The sequence below is a fragment of the Oncorhynchus masou genome, chromosome 30 (assembly GCF_036934945.1).
Source record: "Oncorhynchus masou masou isolate Uvic2021 chromosome 30, UVic_Omas_1.1, whole genome shotgun sequence".
Classification (NCBI taxonomy): Eukaryota; Metazoa; Chordata; class Actinopteri; order Salmoniformes; family Salmonidae; genus Oncorhynchus; species Oncorhynchus masou.
The window spans coordinates 56,326,611-56,345,511 of record NC_088241.1 but is presented as its reverse complement, the minus strand read 5'-3'; the positions used below and the strand labels follow the sequence as shown (position 1 = coordinate 56,345,511).

The window sequence follows — 18,901 nt, the reverse complement described above, 5'->3', positions numbered from 1 at the left end:
CACCCAGTACCACCTGCATACGTGGCCTGAGCTGAACACCGTCTTTCTAAGCAGCAGACATCGTTAGCTGGCTCATCATCCTGAGAACACAAACAGAGGTGTGTCAGTGTACGGGTGGGATTACTGCTGTGACTCTTCTCTCCTGATATCCCTCTGTCCTGTCACAAACCTGCCATACTGCTCTGTAAGTCAGCAGAGCTATTCTTTATAAATAGCAGGGATGGACAATCTTATCTCTGCAAGCAATGCCAGGGCAGATTTTTGTCCCAGCCAAGTAAATAGAATATCTTGCTGCACACTCAGAGATGGAACGTTGCTTTTGCCTAACATAACACAATGAAACAAGAAGACCCGAGGGGGTGTGATATATGACCAATATCCACGGCTAAGGGCTGTTCATTTACACGACGCTACGTGGAGTGCCTGGACACAGCCCTTAGCCGTGGTATATTGGTCATATATCACAAACCCCTGAGGTGCCTTGTTGCTATTATAAACTGGTAAGTGTTTTGTTATAAGTGTTTTGTCATACCCATGGTATACGGTCTGATATACCAAGGCTTTGAGCCAATCAGCATTCAGGGCTCGAACCCCCCAGTTTATAATTTCCACTAACCACTAACCTGATGGCTCAGATCCCCGATATGCGAGGCGAGGACGTATCCTTGTTGTCCATTCTGCAACCGCCCAAACCACCGGGCCTCCTCATCTTTACACAGAGGCAGGATGACCTCACCCCGGGTCAGCTTCAGTTCATCTGGGGCTTGTAGCTGCGCTTTACCACCATCTAGTGAATAGATCAGGAAATGCATCTTAAATAAATGCTCAGGTAACAAGACAGATATACAGGATATCACAAAAGTGAGTACACCCCTCACATTTTTGTAAATATTTGAGTATATCTTTTCATGTGACAACACTGAAGAAATTACACTTTGCTACAATGTAAAGTAGTGAGTGTACAGCTTGTATAACAGTGTAAATTTTCTGTCCCCTCAAAATAACTCAACACACAGCCATTAATGTCTAAACCGCTGGCAACAAAAGTGAGTACACCCCTAAGTGAAAATGTCCAAATTGGGCCCAATTAGCCATTTTCCCTCCCCAGTGTCATGTGACTCGTTAGTGTTACAAGGTCTCGGGTGTGAATGGGGAGCAGGTGTGTTAAATTTGGTGTCATCGCTCTCACACTCTCTCATACTGACTGGTCACTGGAAGTTCAACATGGCACCTCATGGCAAAGAACTCTCTGAGGATCTGAAAAAAATAATTGTTGCTCTACATAAAGATGGCCTGGGCTATAAGAAGATTGCCAAGACCCTGAAACTGAGATGCAGCATGGCGGCCAAGACCATACAGCGGTTTAACTGGACAAGTTCCACTCAGAACAGGCCTCGCCATGGTCGACCAAAGAAGTTGAGTGCATGTGCTCAGCGTCATATCCAGAGGTTGTCTTTGGGAAATAGACATATGAGTGCTGCCAGCATTGCTGCAGAGGTTGAATGGGTGGGGGGTCAGCCTGCCAGTGCTCAGACCATACGCCGTACACTGCATCAAATTGGTCTGCATGGCTGTCGTCCCAGAAGGAAGCCTCTTCTAAAGCCCGCAAACAGTTTGCTGAAGACAAGTAGACTAAGGACATGGATTACTGGAACCATGTCCTGTGGTCTGATGAGACCAAGATAAACTTATTTGGTTCAGATGGTGTCAAGCATGTGTGGCGGCAACCAGGTGAGGAGTACAAAGACAAGTGTGTCTTGCATACAGTCAAGCATGGTGGTGGGAGTGTCATGGTCTGGGGCTGCATGAGTGCTGCCGGCACTGGGGAGCTACAGTTCATTGAGGGAACCATGAATGCCAACATGTACTGTGACATACTGAAGCAGAGCATGATCCCCTCCCTTCGGAGACTGGGCCGCAGGGCAGTACTCCAACATGAAAACGACCCCAAACACACCTCCAAGACGACCACTGCCTTGCTAAAGAAGCCGAGGGTAAAGGTGATGAACTGGCCAAGCATGTGTCCAGACCTAAACCCTACTGAGCATCTGTGGGGCATCCTCAAATGGAAGTTGGAGGAGTGCAAGGTCTCTAACATCCACCAGCTCCGTGATGTCGTCATGGAGGAGTGGAAGAGGACTCCAGTGGCAACCTGTGAAGCTCTGGTGAACTCCATGCCCAAGAGGGTTAAGGCAGTGCTGGAAAATGATGGTGGTCACACAAAATATTGACACTTTGGGCCCAATTTGGCCATTTTCACTTGGGGTGTACTCACTTTTGTTGCCAGCGGTTTAGACATTAATGGCAGTGTGTTGAGTTATTTTGAGGGGACAGAAAATTTACACTGTTATACAAGCTGTACACTCACTACTTTACATTGTAGCAAAGTGTAATTTCTCAGTGTTGTCACATGAAAATATATACTCAAATATTTACAAAAATGTGAGGGGTGTACTCACTTTTGTGATATACTGTATAGTATCACAGGAGGTTGGTGGCACCTTAATTGGGGAGAACGGGCTCGTGTTAATGACTGGAGGGGAATAGTTGGAATGGTATCTAAAACACATGGTTTCCAGGTGTTTGATTCCATTCCATTTACTCCGTTCCGGCCATTATTATGAGCCGTCCTCCCCTCAGTAGCCTCCTGTGACTTGTATGCATACACAGCAGTGCCCCAAGTTTCAGATCGCTGCAAGGCAAAATCCCAGGCTCACATGGCTGTTTCTTTTCTGTGTGTGGATCTCTTCTTGATTGGTGTGTCCAGGTGTAACGTCCTGGCAAGGTGATTGGTGTGTCCAGGTGTAACGTCCTGGCCAGGTGATTGTTGTGTCCAGGTGTAACGTCCTGGCAAGGTGATTGGTGTGTCCAGGTGTAACGTCCTGGCAAGGTGACTGTTGTGTCCAGGTGTAACGTCCTGGCAAGGTGATTGGTGTGTCCAGGTGTAACGTCCTGGCCAGGTGATTGTTGTGTCCAGGTGTAACGTCCTGGCAAGGTGATTGTTGTGTCCAGGTGTAACGTCCTGGCAAGGTGATTGGTGTGTCCAGGTGTAACGTCCTGGCAAGGTGATTGTTGTGTCCAGGTGTAACGTCCTGGCAAGGTGATTGGTGTGTCCAGGTGTAACGTCCTGGCCAATTGGTGATTGGTGTGTCCAGGTGTAACGTCCTGGCCAGGTGATTGTGTCCAGGTGTGTCCAGGTGTAACGTCCTGGCCAGGTGATTGTTGTGTCCAGGTGTAACGTCCTGGCCAGGTGATTGTTGTGTCCAGGTGTAACGTCCTGGCAAGGTGATTGTTGTGTCCAGGTGTAACGTCCTGGCCAGGTGATTGTTGTGTCCAGGTGTAACGTCCTGGCCAGGTGATTGTTGTGTCCAGGTGTAACGTCCTGGCCAGGTGATTGTTGTGTCCAGGTGTAACGTCCTGGCAAGGTGAATGGGAAGCTAACCTGAGACGGCCAGTTCAGTGTGCTGGGCTGTTTCTCTGGGGTCAAACGCCTGTTTTATATAACCACCAGCACAGCTAATCTGATTAGCAGGCCTATCTCCTTTAAGTCTACTGTGTGTTTATAGGGAAGAGCATTCATAACATCTATATTCTTGGTCATTAGGCCTACATGCAATGCATGAGACAGACAGTTCTCTGTTTATATCATCATATGATGCTACTAAACAGGGTCAGTGTAGGAGTAGGCTTTATCTGTGTCCAGGAAACTGTTTCTTATCAATAACTTTACAGCATTGCCTGTGTGCAGGACAATTTGTAGAATTTTGGGGCAGACCTCTGCTGATTCCATCGGGCTCTTATTGCTTGACTTGACTGAGGCAGTCTTCTACTATAGCACATCCCTACTTTCAGCCACAATGTTAGATACCAAAGCATTCCTCTACAGGAGCATAGTGAAGGAGAGTTCTGTTCACCCCTCCGTCCCCTCTGACCCAAAGTGTTGCACACCCCAGCTGTCATGCCTGTTATGCACGTGCAGGGAAAAACCTGATACATAGATTTGTTTAGTTGCTTTCTGTGCTATTGCTCTGTCTGCGCACTACATGTTGCTTGTCCCATGTCGCTCTACAAGCGCTCACTGCTCCTCATTTGTCTGTACTGGTATTGTTTTAAATAACCTGCCCAGGGACTGCGGTTGAAAATTAGCAGGCTGACTAAAACTATCACTTTTACTGAAATGTTGATTAATGTGCAGTCCCTGTAAAAATAAACTCAAACTCATGTGGCATTACTGTCTGTAGCTGGATCACATGAAAGTTGTGAACTTACTTGTGTATAGCAATTGTAACTTTATCTTGTTACTTTTTAAAATAGTATCTATTTGCACATTTCCTTACTTTTAACTGCCTTGTTGGTAAAGAGCTCATCATTAAGCATTTCACTGTAAAGTCTACACTTATATTCAGCACATGTAAAAAAACATTTGATTTGCTATTGTGCTCAGTGAAACTACAATGTACTGTTTGTTGCCTTATTCTTATGATAAATCACAAAAAAACACCATCTTTATGAAGTTGATTTTAATTGTGTTGAAAAATATCAAACATAACTCTGTACCCAAAAGTTACAAATTTTTACAACAATTTTTTATTTATTTTACCTTTATTTAACTAGGCAAGTCAATTAAGAACAAATTCTTATTTTCAATGACAGCCTAGGAACAGTGGGTTAACTGCCTGTTCAAGGGCAGAACGACAGATTTGTACCTTGTCAGCTCAGGGGTTTAAACTTGCAACCTTCCAGTTACTAGTCCAATGCTCTAACCACTAGGCTAGCCTTGTAGACAAGGCAAATCATCACCATATACCATTTTTACACAATGTCATGGGTGATCTATTTTGCATGATGGGACAGAAGCCCCTCCCCCCTATTGCACCTGACCTGCATTAAGGGGAGACAGTTCTGGGACACATGCAGGTGGGAAACACAATGAAGCAGGCAATTTATACTGTGCAGTCTGACACAAGGCTCTTGTGATGTATGATATACAAAGTTTCAAATGTTCCCCTTTAGCGTTTCCCAGCTCCTTTTTTACCTCCAGGTGGTCCTTGACCTTTACCCCCTGCTCTTCCTTTGCCACCTCCTCCTTTACCCTTTCCACCCCCACCCTTTCCTTTTCCAGAGAAATTACCACCCTTGCGTCCCTTCTTCCCCCCCTTCCTAAATTTCGCTGCAGACTCCTCTCGGTCATCCTCTCGCATTTGTTTGTTTACAGCTTTGTTGACGTTCAGACGAGGTTTCTTACTGTCCATCACCTTGAGCAGATCCAGCTGCCTCTGCTTTTCACTGGAAAAGTTACCGATGACAGGCTGGAATTTCCTCTTCTTCCCGGTGTTTCTGGGAGCTTTCTCCTTCGGTAGGCGGTCTTGAAATTTACCTGCGGAAGCTGTGGATACCTTGGCCACATTGACAGCCCTACTCAGGTCAGTTGTGGATTGCTGCGCGGTCGGTGTGAGTCCAACACCTGGTACTTTGATCTTCTGTGCCCTGGCTATGTTCCTCAGGCGATGCAGCTCGTTTTTTGCAACCTTCTCCTTCTTGGCTTTGTTCCGTTTGGCAAATTGGTCCTCGTTGGGGTCGGCTGTTTCGGGGACCTCAATTAGCCACTCTTTCGTGCCATCATTAACACGCTTGTAGCCCCAACGCCGCTTCCACTCTTTGCAACATCGTCCCATACCAGGTTAGTTTTCTTCTTTTTTTGGATCCCCTTCAATTTGGCGAATTCCTCCCATTTGGTTGGAGGCCTGGGCTTCGGTGGGGGCTTCTCTCTCGGCAGTGCAGTGGTCGGCTCGGGTAGTTTGACTACGATTACCTCCTCTACTCTCTCTGTGGGATGCTTCCATATCTCGTTGATCAGGAGCTGCGTGTTGTCACGAGCTAGCGAGCGCAGGAAATCGTCTTTCTTCTGTTCACGGAACTGTCGAATGTCAATACGGTTCTTGTCGTATGCGACCAGGTTTCCGATGTCAAACTCAAGGTCCAGTTCTTTTTGAACGGTGATACTTTTGAGTTTTTCAGCCTCATCTTGTTCAGCTTTAGTAAGCACGTCTTCTATACTGCACGCAGCCATTTTTGGAAGCATGTCCGACATACGTGGTTCATGTCACATGAAAGGTCACTTTAATTTATTTCCGGGTTAAAATGTCCCCATTCGAAAAGATTATTCCTCAAGTCCACGCGGTGGAGACATTGTCTTACTTTTCTCGTTGCCATGATTACCATTTCTGTTTTTTTTAAAATCCAGTCTCATGTACAAAGTGAATAGTTTGATTATAATACTTGATTCTATCATTATCTGAATGTCATATTACTTCATGTTTAGCATTTCTGAGTAATACAAAAAATGGTCAATGATTTACTTAAAATAATCCATAAACGTAACACTGTCTTTAGTCCTACTGACTGCTCAATGCTCTTCTCCTTCAAGACGCAATGGACTGAAGGTGAGAGGTGTGAAAAGAGGATACTCAATGTCCTGCTGACTTGGTCATAAATGTGTGGCTGGATTAGTGTTAAGCCAGGAAGTGAGTCGTCATTGTGTGTACTGTGTGTGTTTGTGTGTGTCACTTCTGAATAGACCCCACCAGGGACCTGTACGTGTCATGGTTGATCCATTCCAGGATGCAGTGTATAGATCAGACTCATCAAGAATCAATCTGTGATCTTCTCCCATTGATCTGATCTTTCAACACCTGTTAGATTTAGTTTCCTTATTCACTTCATCATCTAAGCAGAGGAACATTTCAACAGAGATCAGGTAACCATGGAGTTAGATAAAAACCTATTGCCTCACAATTGTTATAGGGGACTCCATAGACAATATGGGACTCACTGCTCACCATGCTTGTCGTCTAGGTAGAGAGAGAGAGATTCTTTGTTCAGGGACTGTATGTTATTTATAATGAGGGATACCTGGAGAAAATCTGACCTCTATGAAATTAAAATGGGTGTCCCCCCCTTCAGTATTTTTTTTTTTTTTTTACCCGACCCAAACCTGAACACTTGATAAAAAAATAAGAATGACCCTCCCCTATACCCCAAATAATAGCCAGAAGGTTGTGGATTTGCAGACCACTTTAGACAAGGGTAGAGGTTAAAAGATATCCATTATAATAAAAGCACTACATTAACCTATCATCTTATTTGTGGTCTGATTAAAAAATAGCCTTTTATAAATAGATTTAATGTAATTCTACATGATTTGACATGACTGTAGACAACCATAATCTTTTTAATAACACAACGGAGCATGAGAACGAATGGGCACATGCTGCAACACTGGAAACGTTGTGATTTCTATACAGGCCATTGTTAAAGAGGATAGTTTGGAACAGTGCTAAAGTTGACTATCACCTGTAAACATTTGGCATAATAGAACCAGTTACAACTGAAGTATCTGATTATCAATGAATATAAGAAAAATACATGTTGTTTAACACAGTAGCTGCATATCATCGGGCATATGCCTATATACACTTGTAACTTTTTCATTTGGTAAACTGTCAATTTCTAACTTATTATATTTCATTCCATGATATTGTTGTTACAAAATAGATTTGTTTTGACTGTGATCAGGGTATGGGAATATCTGCTCAGCTAAATGAACAAACTAGGCATGGATAGCTCACTGCATGATCCTCAATAATATATATTTCTTAAACGCAGGCAATAGCCTTGAAATAATAATAATAATATAGCCTTAATAATTATTTTTAGCTACTGTTGTATCGTTTTTTTAACCATGACAGTTTACAATCCAGGGTTACTCCAAGCAGTTTAGTCACCTAAACATGCTCAAATTCCACATTATTTATTACAAGATTTAGTAGAGGTTTAGTAAATGATTTGTCCCAAATACAATGCTTTTAGTTTTAGAAATATATGTTGCAGTCATTTCAGTCGCTGTTTTAGCTGACATGCATAGTGTTGAGTCATCCACATACATAGGCACACTGGATTTACTCAAAGCCAGTGGCATGTCATTAGTAAAGATTGCAAAAAGTAATGGGCATAGACAGCTGCCATGGGGAATTTATGATTCTACTTGGATTATGTTCGAGAGGCTTCAATTAAAGAACACCCTCTGATACAGCTGTAGCTGTACATGCATTCGTAAATCAAGACCTTTCTTAAGTTGGGCTCTGGGGTGGTGCAACTGTTGAGCATGTGAGCCTATGGTTGTGTGGGGGGAAAGGGTTGAGTGTGTATGATTGTGGGGGTATATGTGCGTATCACACAACTGTTGCGAAGGAGTAAAAGATGTTAGGGACAATATAGGATGATTCACAATTGTTTGCTAATATAATAATTGCTTGCAATAATGTAATTTTGGTAATGGTGAGACTGGTGAGAGTTAAAATCCTTTGCATAAATTGCCTTCCATTTCTACAAATATTAATAGCTAATTATGGAAAATAATATATATAGATTGCTATATATAATACAAATTGAGGTGAGGGTGATGTATTTGGCGGTTGATCTACTTCTGTTCTGTAAATGGAACAATGCTCTTTTTGAAGGATGGATCCCAGTCTGTTCAGGGCTATGGGATACGGAGGGTCGGGGGTGGTCTGCCGGGCATTGGGATGACAACCCAACTCGGGACGAGGAGGGCTTTTAGTGGTTGGAATAGTAGGGACCAATTGGAGGTTTACTTAGTAGCAATGCAAATATCAAGGTACAGCTATATGGACACTCAATCATCATGTTACTTTTTAATGGTATGTTTACAAACATATTTTGATAAATAGAATTGAAAGTTGTCTCATTATGGTAAGTGGTGAAATAAGTATAGCCAGTTACTATTGTAATGGCTCAGCAGATAATAAGAAAAGACGATCAGTATTTACCTGGCTAAAAGAGAAAGAATATAATATCTATTGTTTAAAAAAAAAACAGGAAATCATTCAACAATTTTAGATGAAGTTTTGTGGAAAAAGGACTGGGGTGGGTGAAATATATTTACTCCCATGGGCAAAGAAATTCAGAAGGGGTGATGGTTTTAATTAACAGTAATTTTGATCCAAATGTGCAAATTGTCCAAACAGATCATCAAGGTAGATATATTATTTTAAATATATGTTATTGGACAATAAACAGATATGGCTTATTAACCTATACAGTCCAAATAATGATGATCCAAGCTTTTTTGAAAAAATACATAAGAATATATCAACTCTACAAGCAACACTAGACTCTATTATTATGGTGGGAGATTTTAATATGGAGACTTAAATACCGTGACCTAGTGAGATATACATGTCGGAGGCTTAATCAAGCTAGTCGTCTTGACTACTTTCTTATGCCATTCTCTCTGGAACCAAAAGTTAAAAAGTGTTGATAGGTGACAGAATGCGGTCGGATTATCACATAATTGGCATATATATTACTCTTACAGAATTTCCACGTGGGTGAGGATATTAGAAATTTAATTAAAGCCTGCTAGATGATAAATTGTTTAGAACTAGGACAGAAGAATGTATAACTGACTTGTTCAGACATAACATAGGTACAGCAGATCCCCTTACTGTATGGGACACTTTTAAATGGGCCTTTAGAGGCTGTGCAATTCAGTACTCATCTATAAAACAAAAGCAATTTAGATCAAAAGAGTCCATTTTAACAAAGGAAACTGAAGGACTAACAGTACAGTTAGATAGCAATAAAAACGGTACCATAGAGGCACAGAATAAGTTAGAGGAAAAACAAAAAGAAATGGAGGAACTTATTCAAGAAAGATCCAGTGTAATATATTATAAAAATAAAGCGAACTGGATGGAATATGAGGAAAAATTCACCCACTTATTTTTCAATCTTCAATGTAGAAATGCTACCAAAACGAATGTATTGAAACTTGTTACAAATGATAGAGTCACGCATGATTCACACAATTATATTTTGAAAGAGGAAGTAAAGTACTTTAAGAATATGTTTTCATTTCAGTCTCCTCCATCTCCTTTAACTGAAACTAATTGTATGGATTTTTTCCCTAATAATAATGTCAAATGAACATCTGTACAGAAAGACTCATGTGAAGGCCAAATTACAGAGGAGGAATTTCTTGATGCAATTAAATCCTTTAAGGCTGGGAAAACTCCAGGGCTGGATGGCAGACCAGTGGAAGTATACAAAACATATGTTTGATATACTCAAAGGACCATTATTAGCATGCTTTAACCAGTCCTTTATAAATGGTAGATTATCAGACACGTAACAAGAAGGTCTGATATCATTATTACTGAAACAGGACCCAAGTGGTATATATAAAGATCCAGCCCATAGGTTTTTTACATGGACGATACATTGGAGATAATGTAAGACAAGTACTGGAAACAATATAACACTATGAAATCAAAGCTGATTTTGAAATGATGTTTGATGAAGTACGACTGGAGTTTATATATAAATGCCCTAGAATATTTCAATTTTGGGGAATCTCTTATAAAATGGGTTAAAGTTATGTATAGTAACCAGAAGGTGTAAAAAAGTAAATAATGGCTACATCTGAGAAACTTTTAAATTATCTAGATGAGTAAAACAAGGTTGTCCACTATCGGCATATCTATTTATTATTGCCATCAAAATGTTAGCTGTTAAAATTAGATCAAACAATAATATTAAGGGCTTAGAAATACGTGGCTTAAAAACTAATGTGCCATTGTATGCTGATGATTCATGGTTTCTTTTAAAACCACAATTAGAATTTCTTCGCGGCCTCATAGAGGATCTGGATACTTTTGCTATCCTCTCTGGATTAAAACCAAATTATAATAAATGCACTATATTAGGTATTGGATCACAAAAAAAATGCTAATTTTACATTACTGTGTAGTTTACCAATTAAATGGTCTGATGGAGATGTGGACATACTCAGGATACAAATCCCAAAAGAAAGAAATTCTCACTCCAAAACATTTTTATAGAAAGTTAGCAAAAAATAGATAAGATCTTGCTACCATGGAAAGGAAAATACCTGTCTATATGTGGAAAAATCACCCTGATTAACTCTTTAGTCATATCATAGTTTACCTATTTGCTTATGGTTTTGCCTACACCTAGTGACCTGCTTTTTAAATTATATGAACAAAAAATATTACATTTTATTTGGAATGACAAAATTAAAAGGGCCTATTTATATAACGAATATGAATATGGAGGGCAGAAATGATTAAATATTAAAGCATTAGACCTCTCACTAAAGGCATCAGTTATACAAAAGTTATACTTAAATCCAAACTGGTTCTCTAGTAAATTGGTACGATTGTCTCATCCTAGGTTCAAGAATGTCCTTTTCCCCTTTATTCAGATTACACCTGCTCACTTTCGGTTGTTTTGAAAAGGAAATCATCTCAAAATGTTGTTATTTTTTTAAACAAGTCTTAGAAAGTTGGTTGCAATTTCAGTTGAATCCACCTGAAAAGACAGAACAAATAATACAACAAATATTGTGGTTAAACTGAAATATACTAATTGATAAAAAAACAAAAACATATTTTTCTAAGAAACTTTTAAAAAAGGTATAATTTTAGTGAATGATATCATAAATAGGACTGGTGGAGTTATGTCACACATGCAGCTAACACAGACATATGGAAATGTCTGCTCTAACCATAACCATTATGACCAACTAATTGTAGCATTACCACAAAAATGGAAGAGGTAAGTAGAAGGGGAAAAAAGTAAGGAACTTGCATGTCGTCCCTGCATTTTGTAATCTATCTTTGTTCCATAGTGTAGTTTCTTCTTATTTTTATTCAGTTTAGTCACATGATTTCTCAATTTGCAATACATTTGCCAATGGGTTGTGCAGCCAGACTTATTTGCCATTCCTTTTGCCTCATCCCTCTCAACCATACCATTTTTCAATTCCTCATCAATACACAGGTATTTAATAGTATTTAAAGTAATTTTCTTAATAAGTACATGCTTATTAGTAACTGGAATAAGGAATTTCACAAATGTGTCAAGTTCAGTGTCTGTTTGCTCCTCATTACACACCACGGACCAACAAATACTCTTTACATCAACAACATCCACTATATTAGGCCAATCCTTCGGATCTTTGGTTTTCCTAGATATAGCTACTATGTTGTGATCACTACATCCAATGGATCAAGATACGGCTTTCAAGCAAATTTCTGCAGCATTAGTACAGATGTGATCAATACATGTTTTCATTCCTGTGCTGTTTGTAATGACCCTGGTCGGTTGACTGAACCAGGTTGCAGGCACTGGTTACAGTTTGAAGCTTTTTCTTGAGTTGGCAGCTTGATGAAAGCCAGTCAATATTTAAATCCCCCAGAAAATATACCTCTCTGTTGATCTCACATACTGTCTCGGCTGCCGTAAGAACGGGACCAAGGCGCAGCGGATGTTGAGTTCCACATATTTAATTCAAAGAGAAACTTAAACAAAACCAAATATATAAATAAACGAACAACTAAACGTGACTATGTGGTGCACCTGCACAAACACAAATCAATATCTCACAAACACAAGTGGGAAAAATATCTACTTAAATATGATCCCCAATTAGAGACAACGATTACCAGCTGCCTCTAATTGGGAATCATACAAAACACCAACATAGAAAATATAAGCTAGAACACAACATCTAAACTAGAATACCCCCTAGTCACGCCCTGACCTACTACACCATAGAGAAACAAGGGCTCTCTATGGTCAGGGCGTGCCAGTACCTCCCCCAAATGTGTGGACTCCGGCCGCAAAACCTGAAACCAAATGGGGGTGACTAGTGCTGGTGGCGGCTCCGGTGCGGTTCGTAGCCTCACCCCGGATCCGACCATGGACCCGGCTGAACGCTGTGACTGGACTAGGCACCGTCGCAGAGGAGGGCTCTGGAGCTGGGTTGGACGCTGTGCCTGGACTGGGCATCTGCGCAGAAGGAGGCTCCGGCCATGGAGCTGGGCTGACCGCCGTGCCTGGACTGGGCACTGGCGCAGAGGAAGGTTCCGGCCATGGAGCTGGGCTGACCGCCGTGCCTGGACTGGGCATCGGCGCAGAGGAAGGTTCCGGCCGTGGGGCTGGACTGGACACCGTGCCTGGAAGCTCCGGACGATTGACTGTCGCTGGAGGTTTCGGACCGTTGCTGGAGGTTCCGGACCGTGGACCGTTGCTGGAGGTTCCTGACCGTGGACCGTCGGACCGTGTCACGCTCTTCAGCACTACTGTGCTGCAGCATTCTCATTGCTACCAACTCTCTCCGGAATCTTTCATCGAATTCCTCCTCCGACTCCAACACAGGCTCTGGCACTCTCTGCTGCTCGACTGCCAGCTCCATGTGCCTCCCCCCCAAAATAATCTTGGTGTTTCTTTAGCAGCGGATTGACGACACGCTCCTCATGGCGAGAGGAACCGGCACAGGACATACCGGGCTGAGGAGGCGCACTGGAGATCTGGTGCGTGGAGCCGTCACCCATGTCACCGGACTGATGACCCGCTCTTCAGCACGCTTGCTCTGCCGCATACCTATAGCCAACTCCATTCTCAGGCTTTCTGTGGACGCGAACCCTGGCGTCGTCGCTGTCCTCCATTATTACCGTCCGTCTGCCGCCATGGAAGGGTCTCGCATCCACCCATCACTTCTCCCCATGTCCAAAACTCCTTTGGCCAAGGTTCATTATAGGTTAAGTAAAAACAATGTAAATAAAACATTATTAAAGAGCAGCTGTAAAATAACAGTAGCGAGGCTACATACAGGGGGTACTGGTACAGAGTCAATGTGTAGGTAGAGTTAAAGTGACTATGCATAGATAATAAACAGAGAGTAGCAGTAGCGTAAAAGGGAGGGGAGAGGAGGGGGGACAATGCAAATAGTCTGGGTAGACATTTGATTAGCTGTTCAGGAGTGATGTACTGGGCCGTACGCACTACCCTCTGTAGTGCCTCGCGGTCAGAGGTCGATCAGTTGCCATACCAGGCAGTCATGCAACCCGTCAGAATGCTCTCGATGGTGCAGCCGTAGAACCATTTGAGGCTCTGAGGACCTATGCCAAATATTTTCAGACTGTGGAGGGGGAGTAGGCTTTGTCGATCCCTCTTCACGACTGTCTTAGTGTGTTCGGACCATGATAGTTTGTTGGTGATGTGGACACCAAGGAACTTGAAGCTCTCAACCTGCTACAGCCCTGTCGATGTTAATGGGATTGCATCATCTGTGGATTTGTTGGGGCGGTTTGCAAATTGAAGTGGGTCTAGGATTTCTGGGATAATGGTGTTGATGTGAGCCATGACCAGCCTTTCAAAGTACTTCACTTGTTGTTAGTAGCCTTAAGTCAAATTAAAACTGTTTAAATTAAGCCTTCTCAAATTAGCCTACCTTCACCACTCGTGCTGTCCTTCTCCACAGCTGCTGCTTCATAGTGATGTAAGTTATGTAAATTACTTGAATATGGCTTATTGTGAGGTCAGTAACTGTGATAAATAGCTTCATTATGGGCACATGAAACATATTGTTTTTTTATTCAAATCAATTATAGCAGTAGTAAGCTTACATCCGGTCCTCCTCATCTTCGTGCTCCCCCTCTCAACTGAACATCAGTAGACCTAGGCGAAGTGTAGCAAGGATCGGACCAAAATGCGGCATGGTAATTTTCATGTATGTTTAATGAACGAATAAACACGAACAATACAAAACAACAAACGTAACGTGAACCTAAACAGTCCTATCTGGTGACAACAAACATAGAGACAGGAACAATCACCCACAAAACACTCAAAGAATATGGACGCCTAAATATGGTTCCCAATCAGAGACAACGATAAACACCTGCCTCTGATTGAGAACCACTCCAGACAGCCATAGACTATGCTGGATACCCCCACTAAGCCACAAACCCAATACCTAACAAAACCCCAAGACAAAACACACCTCAATAAACCCATGTCACACCCTGGCCTGACCAAAATAATAAAGAAAACACAAAATACTAAGACCAAGGCATGACACCTAGCCCACGTGCACAGATATGATTTCTTTACAAATAAAACATTATTTTCAGATGAAGTCTTTGACTCGCCACCTGAAGTGCCACCGTACACAGGACAGTCATTGGTTAGGCAGAACAAAAAGGGTTTACATCAGCAAGAGCAGGCAGGCCAGGGCTCATGATTGGGAACTCCTATCCATTGCAATGTGTACTGCAGTGTTGCCTAGTTTTATATACACCATCCCAGCAGTGCAAACACTCGGGAAGGAAGTACCTTTTTCTTAGAAATACAACTTTGCCCTGTGCTTCTCCAAGGATGCTCTTGGTATAGCCTATAGTATAGGCTATGGATTATTTGATTGAGACCACACTAGGCACACTTGATATAGCACACCCAGCAGAGAGTCAGGGATGAGGGGCAGCATCAGGCACACATCCAGATACTATCATAAGCAACTAATTCTCAAATATGACATTTAATCGATTACAAATTACATGACCCTCCCCTGGACAAAATAATAATACTAAACCCTCCCCCTGACTGAAATTGAAAAAGCTTGACCCTCCCCCATTTTCATCCGGGTAACAATTGTATATATTTCATCTGCTCCTTAAGTCTACTACTACAGCACATTTATACATTCAGCCACAATGTTGGATTCCAAAGCACTTCTTTACATGAAGAGCATAGAGAAGGAGAGTTCTGTTCACCCCTTCCTCCCCTCTCTGCCCCCAAGTATTGAACACACCCCATCCGCCATGCACGTGCATGGGGAAACCTAATACATACTGTCCGATCGATCGATATTCAGCAACAATAGCAACAATAGCAGGCCTTCAGAGACAGATGGTCTTTCTATACATCGGCAGGACAGAAGGGTGGCGTCGGGGAAGCTCCGGGGAGATGGTGTGCGTCTCTTTGTTAACAACAGCTGGTGTGCGATCTGTCATATTAATAAGGAAGTCTTAAGGTTCTGTTCGCCTGAGTTAGAATACCTCATGATAAGCTGTATACCACACTATTTACAAAGAGAGTTTCCATCTATATTTTTTATAGCTGTCTATTTACCACATTAAATCGATGCTGGCATTAAGACTGCACTCAAGCAGCAAATTGTATTTGTCACATGCGTCAAATACAACTGGTATGAAATGCTTTACAAGCCCTTAACCAACAATGCAGTTCAAGAAATAGAGTTAAGAAAATATTGACTAAATTAACTAAAGTAAAAAAGAAAAAGTAACATTATAAAATTAGGAGGCTATATACAGGGGGTACCATTACCAAGTCAATGTGCGGGGGTACAGGTTAGTCGAGGTAGTTTGTACATGTAGGTTGGAGTAAGGTGACTGCGTAGGTAATAAACAGCTAGTAGCAGCAGTGTAAAAACAAATGACCTGGCCTCCACAATCAATTGAGATGGTTTGGGTAGGGTGGCTGTTTTATTAATTGTTCAGCAGTCTAATAGCTTGGGGGTAGAAGCTGTTATGTAGCCTTTTGAACCTAGACTCTTGCCGTGAGGTAGCAGAGGGAACAGTCTATGAGTTGAGTGACTGGAGTCTTCAACAATTTTTTGGGGCCTTCCTCTGACACCGCCTTATATACAGTACCCGTCAAAAGTTTGGACACACCTACTCATTCAAGGTTTTTTCTTTATTTTTGACTATTTTCTACAATGTAGATTAATAGTGAAGACAACACTATTAAATAACATATATGGAATCATGTAGTAACCCTAAAAAGTGTTGAACAAATCAAAATATATTTTTTATTTGAGATTCTTTAAAGTAGCCACCTTTTGCCTTGATGACAGCTTTGCACACTCTTGGCATTCTCTCAACCACCTTCACCTGGAATGCTTTTCCAACCGTCTTGAAGGAGTTCCCACATATGCTGAGCACTTGTTGGCTGCTTTTCCTTCACTCTGAGGTCCGACTCATCCCAAACCATCTCAGTTGGGTTGAGGTTGGGTGATTGTGGAGGCCAGGTCATTTGATGCAGCACTCATCACTCTCCTTCTTGGTCAAATAGCCCTTACACAGACTTGAGGTGTGTTGTGTCATTGTCCTGTTGAAAAACAAATGATAGTCCCACTAAGCGCAAACCAGATGGGATGGTGTATCGCTGCAGAATGTTGTGGTAGCCATGCTGGTTAGGTGTGTCTTTAATTATAAATAAATTACCAACAGTGTCACCAGCAAAGCACACCCACACCATCACACTTCCCCCTCCATGCTTCCCACACATGCAGATATCATCCATTCACCTACTCCGCATCTCACAAAGACATAGTGGTTGGAACCAAAAATCTCAAATTTGGACTCATCAGACCAAAGGAAAGATTTCCACCGGCCACTAATGTCCATTGCTCCTGTTTCTTTGCCCAAGCAAGTCTCTTCTTCTTATTGGTGTCCTTTAGTAGTGGTTTCTTTGCAGCAATTCGATCATGAAGGCCTGATTCACACAGTCTCTTTTGAACAGTTGATGTTGAGGTGTGTCTGTATTTATTTATTTGGGCTACAATTTCTGGTAACTAATAAACTTATCCTCTGCAGCAGAGGTAACTCTGGGACTTCCTTTCCTGTGACGGTCCTCATTGAGAGCCAATTTCATCATAGCGCTTGATGGTTTTTGCAACTGCACTTGAAGAAACTTTTGCCATAATATGGACTTTGTCTTTTACCAAATAGGGTATACCACCCGTATCTTGTCACAACACAATTTATTGGCTCAATTAAGAAGGAAAGAAATTCCACAAATTAACTTTTAACAACGCACACCTGTAAATTGAAATACATTCCAGGTGACTACCACATGAAGCTGGTTGAGAGAATGCCAAGAGTGTGCAAAGCAAGTTCTGCAGGCTCTAGTTTTGTCTAATCTTGATTATTGTCCAGTCGTGTGGTCCAGTGCTGCAAGGAAATATCTAGTTAAGCTGCTGTAACGACTTCCGCCGAAGTCCGCTCCTCTCCTTGTTCAGGTGGTCGACGTCACCGGCTTTCTAGCCATCGCCACTCCATTTTTCATGTATCCATTTGTTTTGTCTTGTTCCCTTGTTCCCTAACTGGTTTTCATTCCCCAATCAATATACATCTATGTATTCCTCTGTTCCCCATCAGGCCTTTCTAATCGACCTGGCCCGGGTATCCTGGAAGGACATTGACCTCATCCCGTCAGTTGAGGATGCCTGGTCATTCTTTAAAAGTAACTTCCTCACCATTTTAGATAAGCATGCTCCTTTCAAAATGCAGAGCTAAGAACAGATATAGCCCTTGGTTCACTCCAGACCTGACTGCCCTCGACCAGCACAAAAACATCCTGTGGCGGACTGCAATAGCATCGAATAGTCCCCGCGATATGCAACTGTTCAGGGAAGTCAGGAACCAATACACGCAGTCAGTCAGGAAAGCTAAGGCCAGCTTCTTCAGGTAGAAATTTGCATCCTGTAGCTCCAACTCCAAAAAGTTCTGGGACACTGTGAAGTCCATGGAGAACAAGAGCACCTCCTCCCAGCTGCCCACTGCACTGAGGCTAGGTAACACGGTCACCACCGATAAATCCATGATTATCGAAAACTTCAACAAGCATTTCTCAACGGCTGGCCATGCCTTCCGCCTGGCTACTCCAACCTCGGCCAACAGCTCCGCCCCCCCTGCAGCTACTCGCCCAAGCCTCTCCAGGTTCTCCTTTACCCAAATCCAGATAGCAGATGTTCTGAAGAAGCTGCAAAACCTGGACCCGTACAAATCAGCTGGGCTTGACAATCTGGACCCTCTATTTCTGAAACTATCCGCCGCCATTGTCGCAACCCCTATTACTAGCCTGTTTAACCTCTCTTTCATATCGTCTGAGATCCCCAAGGATTGGAAAGCTGCCACAGTCATCCCCCTCTTCAAAGGGGAAGACACCCTGGACCCAAACTGCTAGACCTATATCCATCCTGCCCTGCCTA

General features: G+C 42.4%; 1 pseudogene; it reads right to left on the bottom strand.

The window, feature by feature from the left end:
• Window positions 1-4,505: 4,505 nt before the first annotated feature.
• LOC135522841 (ribosome biogenesis regulatory protein homolog) lies at window positions 4,506-6,098 on the bottom strand (annotated as a pseudogene).
• Window positions 6,099-18,901: the final 12,803 nt, after the last annotated feature.